Raw genomic sequence first — 8,233 nt, forward strand, 5'->3', positions numbered from 1 at the left:
CCTAGCAGATGCACTGCAGTCTCCTCCAGACTAGACCCGGGACTAACAGACAGACTAACTCAGGACTTACTTGTTTTTTTATCGAAGCCTGCCCACGCCAGCAGATCTCAGAGTTCTTAAGTCCGGGCCTGGAGTGGTCCTCTCCAACACCCGCCGGCCTGCCGCAGGTAAGGGGTCCAGCCATCAGACAGCCCCAGCCTGGTACATTGCGCACAGCAATTGCGACGTGGCGTCATGATGTTACGTCACACAGTTTAGCCGCCTAGCAATACCAACAAAAGGAGCTGCGGCCACGGCCCGCCCCCAATAACAGCATAGTACGGTGTAGTCAACTGTGTCACAGTGACACAGTCTGACTGTCACCTGCCTTCAATTTGAATGCTGCTGGCCGCGGCCGGGTGAGGGCACCCTCGTTTATGTGCCGCCCTACTCGGCTGCGTACCCAGCGTATATATGTAGAACCGGCCCTGCTCATTTGATATCATTCTTACCTACTCTCCCGGAAGGTCTGGGAGACTCCCAAACTCAGCATACTTTCTAGTGAAGTTGGCAGGATGGGGAGATAATTCCAGGAATCGCAGGTCTGCAGGGAGTTTGTGGGGCCAATATGACGCAATTTGCATAATTTTAGCCCAGGCTCCTCCCAGTGGACACGCAATTCGTGTCCTAATGACGTGAAGATCTCGGAGTGGTCATTTGCATCTCTCCTGACTTTTTCAGGATTGGATAAATTAAAAGTCGGCAAGTATGCCTGATATACTCTGTGTTGCTGGGGGACTCTGCTCCTTCCATTATAGATTAATTCATTGCTTTACGGCTGAAACCTGACATTTAAATGTCGAGCAGCACTCTAGGATAACACCAATATTGCTGAAATGATCAGAGTTTTGCTACTCCGAATCCCCAATGATAAGTCCAGTAGTCTTGTTCTTTCATGGTCAGCTCCTGTCATAGGACCCATCAGGATCAATCTCAGCCAAGTATCACTGAATAAAAGGAGCAAATGAATGCACTCTAGGTTTAAAACTTAAAAAGGATTCAAACAACACTCAACATCCATCTCACCTTTGGTTTAAAATGAGAGGTTTGCGATACTGAATAGTAAACTAAAACACTTGCACTTAGAAACTTACTGTATTCTGAGTTTGAGATGACGAAATGTCATAAATCAGAAAAGCTAATTGAGTACACAGAAATAATAGCATTCCCTCCCAGGTAACTTACTGCCGTTTAACATGTTGCCAGTCAGTCCCTTACAACACATTATGCCACACAGTAATGTCCCTTATAACACATTAAGCCACAGTAATGCCCCTTATAACACATTATGCTACACAGTAATGCACATTATAACACATTATGCTACACAGTAATGCCCCTTACAACACATTATGCCACACAGTAATGTCCCTTATAACACATTATGTCACAGTAATGTCCCTTATTATAACACCTTATGCCACACAGTAATGTCCCTTATAACCATTATGTCACAGTAATGTGCCTTACAACACATTATGCAACACAGTAATGCCCCTTACAATACATTCTGCCACAGTGATGCCCCTTACAACACATTATGCCACAGTAATGCCCTTTATACAGTAAGCCACAGTAATGCCCTTTATACATTATGCCACAGTAATGCCCTTTATACATAATGCCACAGTAATGCCCCTTATACATTATGCCATAGTAAGGCCCCCTTTACATTATGCCATAGTAAGGCCTCCTTTACATTATGCCACAGTAAGGCTCTTTACACATTATGCCACAGTAAGGCCCCCTTTTACATTATGCCACAGTAAGGCCCCCTTTTACATTTATGCCACAGTAATGCCCCATAGACATTATGCCACAGTAAAGCCTCTTTTACATTAAGCCACTAACGATACTGCCTTTGAACCTTATAAATACCCCTGCCTATGCCTTCTAATATCCTCCCTATAAACCTCTAAGGATGACGCTAATTTGCGTACGCAGTCATACAGGAAATAAAGACTCCAAACCTAGAACCTGTGGTTCCAAAGCACAAAGTATTATTCAAGTAAAAGTACAGCAGTTACACGCTATGATCCTCATATAATCTTAGCGCAAAGAAATTATACAGACCCAAGTACAGTTATACATACGCAGCACTCTCTGGTCCAGATGTAGGCATCAGCAAGAAACCCCCGTCAATCAGCATTCAGCACGAAGACTAGGAACCCAGGGTCAGAGCACACATATTTATACCCCCCAGAAATAAACACATGTACTAAAGTGTGAGTTTATCTAAAATGGCGCTTAGGCGGCCATTCACAAAATGGCGTCTTGCGATCTCATTTCCAAGATGGCGTCTTGCGGCCAGTCGCAAGATGGCGTCGCTGCGATCCAATTTTAAACTGATCTTGTCTCAGCCAATTATCCAGCTTTGACACCACAGTAAGGCCCATCTCCCTTGTCTTACCTGCCAGGGCCATGCAGTGGGTGAGCTCGAGGTGGTGTGGGACGAGGCTGCACACATAGGGGAACTGTCAGTACTGCCATCATTGTAATGTGCCACTGCTCGCGAACCAATTGGAGCTCACGGACCGGCAGCCTCTGCTGATTGGCTGTCGGTCCACGAGCACTGATTGGCTTGCGACCAGCACCACATTAGACTGATGGTGTCTCTGTGCCTCTCAAGGCTGGGAGGCGGCTCCAAACCCACAAGAGCAGCAACCTAGCCTCCCGGCAGCCTCTCCCCAGCACCTCCTCAAGTCCGGCACCCGGGTCACGTGCCCTCTTAGCCCCCCCCCCTAGTTGCGGCCCTGCACATGGTCTATCTCGCTTTACACAATATTAATTAATCTATGTGAAGTACTGCCTCTTTCCACTCCCAGAGGCATACTGTATTTATCAAATTCATTTTGCAGGCAATGCATTAGAGACCTGCCACCGTCCATCCATTTTCTTTTGCAAAAGCAGCCCCCATAGGTTTCTAAGTGGGTTGCCAAACTGTGATGTTTACCAAGGTTCAGAACATGAAGCAATCTAGAACTTGGCCCGACAGTTTATAGCCCATGGGCTACGTTAAGCCAAATATTTTCGGGAGAGGAAGTCTCTGGCAGTGGATGCTCCAGGGATTGGGCTGCAGCTCAGTCTAAAATTCAAATAGTGGAGCCACACCAACTGCCATCCCAAACACTGGCAAACATCGCCGGCCGGGACTCACTGGCAGTTGGTGTGGCTCTCCTATTTGAATTTTGAACTGCGCTGCAGCCCCCCCTCTGGAGACGCCAAAGGCCTCTGGTAATTTCCACATGCACATGCTCAGTTAGGTGAGTCGCGTACATGTGCAGTACCACGGGCTGGGTCCGAACTCGGATTAGCATTAGCAATCGCTTTAGTTTTTACGCATCGCAGGTAAGGCTCCTGTCGCACACCCTATGGACTTTGTTATAAATGCCCCTAAATATGCCATCTGCATACGATTCCTTCCTAGAAGGACTAAAACACCTTTTGAACCATGTGTGCTGATTTTTTTAGTTTTCACAGGGGGCATCCACAAAGCACCAGCTCCATTACAGAAGACTCACAGGGTATCATTACAGAAGACTCACAAGGTATCATTACAGAAGACTCACAAGGTATCATTACAGAAGACTCACAGGGTATCATTACAGAAGACTCACAAGGTATCATTACAGAAGACTCACAGGGTATCATTACAGAAGACTCACAAGGTATCATTACAGAAGACTCACAAGGTATCATTACAGAAGACTCACAGGGTATCATTACAGAAGACTCACAGGGTATCATTACAGAAGACTCACAGGGTATCATTACAGAAGACTCACAAGGTATCATTACAGAAGACTCACAGGGTATCATTACAGAAGACTCACAAGGTATCATTACAGAAGACTCACAGGGTATCATTACAGAAGACTCACAAGGTATCATTACAGAAGACTCACAAGGTATCATTACAGAAGACTCACAGGGTATCATTACAGAAGACTCACAAGGTATCATTACAGAAGACTCACAAGGTATCATTACAGAAGACTCACAGGGTATCATTACAGAAGACTCACAGGGTATCATTACAGAAGACTCACAAGGTATCATTACAGAAAACTCCCAAGGTATCATTACAGAAGACTCACAGGGTATCATTACAGAAGACTCACAAGGTATCATTACAGAAGACTCACAGGGTATCATTACAGAAGACTCACAAGGTATCATTACAGAAGACTCACAAGGTATCATTACAGAAGACTCACAGGGTATCATTACAGAAGACTCACAAGGTATCCTTACAGAAGACTCACAAGGTATCATTACAGAATACTCACAGGGTATCATTACAGAAGACTCACAAGGTATCATTACAGAAGACTCACAGGGTATCATTACAGAAGACTCACAAGGTATCATTACAGAAGACTCACAAGGTATCATTACAGAAGACTCACAGGGTATCATTACAGAAGACTCACATGGTATCATTACAGAAGACTCACAGGGTATCATTACAGAAGACTCACAAGGTATCATTACAGAAGACTCACAGGGTATCATTACAGAAGACTCACAAGGTATCATTACAGAAGACTCACAGGGTATCATTACAGAAGACTCACAAGGTATCATTACAGAAGACTCACAGGGTATCATTACAGAAGACTCACAAGGTATCATTACAGAAGACTCACAGGGTATCATTACAGAAGACTCACAAGGTATCATTACAGAAGACTCACAAGGTATCATTACAGAAGACTCACAAGGTATCATTACAGAAGACTCACAGGGTATCATTACAGAAGACTCACAGGGTATCATTACAGAAGACTCACAAGGTATCATTACAGAAAACTCCCAAGGTATCATTACAGAAGACTCACAGGGTATCATTACAGAAGACTCACAAGGTATCATTACAGAAGACTCACAGGGTATCATTACAGAAGACTCACAGGGTATCATTACAGAAGACTCACAAGGTATCATTACAGAAGACTCACAAGGTATCATTACAGAAGACTCACAAGGTATCCTTACAGAAGACTCACAAGGTATCATTACAGAATACTCACAGGGTATCATTACAGAAGACTCACAGGGTATCATTACAGAAGACTCACAAGGTATCCTTACAAAAGACTCACAAGGTATCATTACAGAAGACTCACAGGGTATCATTACAGAAGACTCACAGGGTATCATTACAGAAGGCTCACAAGGTATCATTACAGAAGACTCACAGAGTATGACTGATTATATTAAGAGAGACCAAGACAAAATTACCGCCCCCGTAGCCAAGCATGGGCAGCTAGGATAATTGTACAGTCAAGTACAAGTTACATCAATACCGAGAGGAGAGTCAGAATAACCTGGCACTATGAATTTCTAGAGCCTGTTGCCCAAGGAAGAAGCAGAGGGGCATGATGTCCACCGCCACCAAGAGATCTGTTGGGATCTGGTACTAAGGGGCACGGACAAATGTGTGGGTGCATGGCCACGCACCATTGTAAATATCAAAACAGAAAACCTCTGCAAAGGGGACGCGGCTCCATCCTTCTAGAGTATGGTTACGCCTCCCTTTCTGTGCCCCCAGACAGGCTCCTCACCCACGAACCACCCAAGCTTATCACAAGCAAGAACTTAACATAACGTGTCTACTGGAGACAGGCACATTCAGATCGGAGTATATGTGTCAAAACCAGCTGGAACTCAACACATGTGCTTGAAATCAATGGACCAGCATATGCCATATACTGTATAAATAAGGTGTCCTATAGTGTGTGTGTGTATATATCTAAAACTGGTCACATAAATTACAATCAATCCAATCCCGTTTTATTATTGCATTTTTAAATATCCAAACAATCACATGTATGCAAAATGATAAATAATTGGATTGTTTGCAATGAAACATTTACATCCAAAAGTGTGCAGCAAACGTTTGTTCTTTTACTAATCAATACTAGTTAAAAATGATCATATTGTAATGCGTGTGTCACAGAGCACCAAGACCCTGTTACAGAGAGCTGGGACCTGAAGTGCGGGGTCTATTGGTGCTGGTCAGTGCTTTCCTGGCGGGCAGGTGATGTGATGGTGGCTGTTCTTTCTCATTCTGGCTTCTCATGCCTGCAGTACATTGTGGCCATAGGGGAATATGCTCATTCGGCACCAAAATATTAATCTCTTCCCCAGGGCCGTAGCTAGGGTAGTGCGGCCGGTGCCATCGCACAGGGCACAACAGGTCAGGGGGCGCTGTTTGGGCCTGTCAAATTTCTGTTTATTATCATTCTTGCTTGTAGCTTCCTCTTATTTCATCCCCAGCATCTCCTGGCCTCTCCTATCTCTTCCCTGGCCGTTCCCCATGAGGCCATTCCCCTTTTTTGGGTGCATTATGTCCCTTTGAAAAATGAGGGGGACGCCAATGCTTTCTCTGGGCTCTATTTACTACAATCCGCATATTGAATGCGGAATGTAGTGTGATATTACCGAGTGAATTCGCATTGCGAATTCAGGCAATATCACAGGTATTTATTATAAATCCCTTGCAGGGACAGAGCTTGCGATAAAGCTCTGTCCCTGCGGATCCCATCCGCACTCTAGTCGCGGTATTTTCGAAAAAAATACCGCGACTAAGAGCCCGCGCATGTGCCGACCCACCGTCGCTGCTACCCCCCACCGACGCTAAGCCCCGCCCCCCACGATCGCGGACCCCCGCGAACCCCCCTCCCTTCATTACACTTACCTGCATCCTCCTGGCCTCCGGTGATCTTCTCCGGGCTTCCCGATCAGCTGATCTCCTATACTGCACTGGGACCCGATCACCTGATGACCGGGCCGCAGTGCACTATGGGAGACCAGCTGACCAGAGAGGAGCCATCACCGGAGGCCCGATCACCGGTCCCTGGATTCAGGTAAGTAAAAAAAAATGTTTCAATTTTTTTTTTTTTTTTTACAGTAATCAGCTTGCGGTCTGTTTAGACCACACAGCTGATTACTGGTACCGGCTCCCGCCTCTGCTCTCCCCGTTAGAGCAGAATGGGAGCCCGGTAACTGGGGGAGACCCTGGATAACGCCACCTCCAGGTGGCGTTATTATCACAGGGCTTCCCCCGGTATTTTTTTACAATTTATTTTTAGTAACTCTGGTCGAATCACATTTCCCATCACAATTATGGGAAATGCGATCTGCTTTACTAAAAATAAGTGATACTAGGGTTTGGAGTAGAATTTTACTAATTCTACTCCAATTGCCCTGTAATAACTAAAAATAATATTAATAAATAGAGCCCTCTTTCACAGGGTACCAAAAAGTCTAGTTACGGCTCTGCTCTTCCCTATAAAAGGGAGACTGAGCACTGACCAGAGCCAGAGTATTAGGGGACATCCATAGCTCCAGCGTTCCTGTTTCCTCTAATTCTATCGTAAAATTTGCAGATGACACCGCAATAGTGGGTTTGAACAGTGATGGGGATGAGGACAGTTACAGAGTAGAGGAGGATCAACTTATAAGTGGGGTGAGGATAACAAGCTGCTGTTGAATAGTAAGAAAACCGAGGAGGTGGGTGTAGATTTTAGGAGGACTAGGAAAACTGCCCCCGACCTTTATTTTAATAGTACCAAGGTAGAGAGGATTAGTGGATTCAAGTTTTTGGGAATTAACTTTTCTGATGACCTATCGTTGTCTTCACATATCTCATCGGTAGTGGGGAAGGCTCAGTCGCGTCTTTTTTAACTTAGAGCAAGTGGTTTATCAAGGCCCGTTACTTGCACATTTTTATTGTTGTGTAATTGAGAGTCTCTTAACGTGCTCCATCACCAGGGCCGGATCAAGGCTTGTGGGGGCCCCGGGGAAACTAAGTTGTGGGGGGGCCCCCTCAAATAAATTGACCTCTAACATTTTCCCCATCCAATGTGGCCGCAGTGTCCCCCATGGTGACCCCCTTATAGACCCCAAACTGCACAGTGTTCCCAACTAGAGTGTCTCACCAGCACCGCACCCAACCCAACCCCAACACTTACACTTACCTTTTAAGTTTTCCAGCTGCTCCCCGTGGCTTCTCCTCTGCCTGCTCTTTGTCTGTCAGAGGCCAGGCGCAGCGCTGCGTGACGTCATGACGTCAAGCGCTGCACCACTTAAACAAAATAAACTTTATTGCACAGATTTGTGCAATGAAGTTTCATTTCAGCGGCTCCGCGAACGGAATGAGATAGATCCCCTTCCCGGAACTGCCCAC

The sequence above is a fragment of the Taudactylus pleione genome, unplaced genomic scaffold, assembly GCF_031769625.1.
Source record: "Taudactylus pleione unplaced genomic scaffold, aTauple2 ptg001628l, whole genome shotgun sequence".
Taxonomy (NCBI): domain Eukaryota; kingdom Metazoa; phylum Chordata; class Amphibia; order Anura; family Myobatrachidae; genus Taudactylus; species Taudactylus pleione.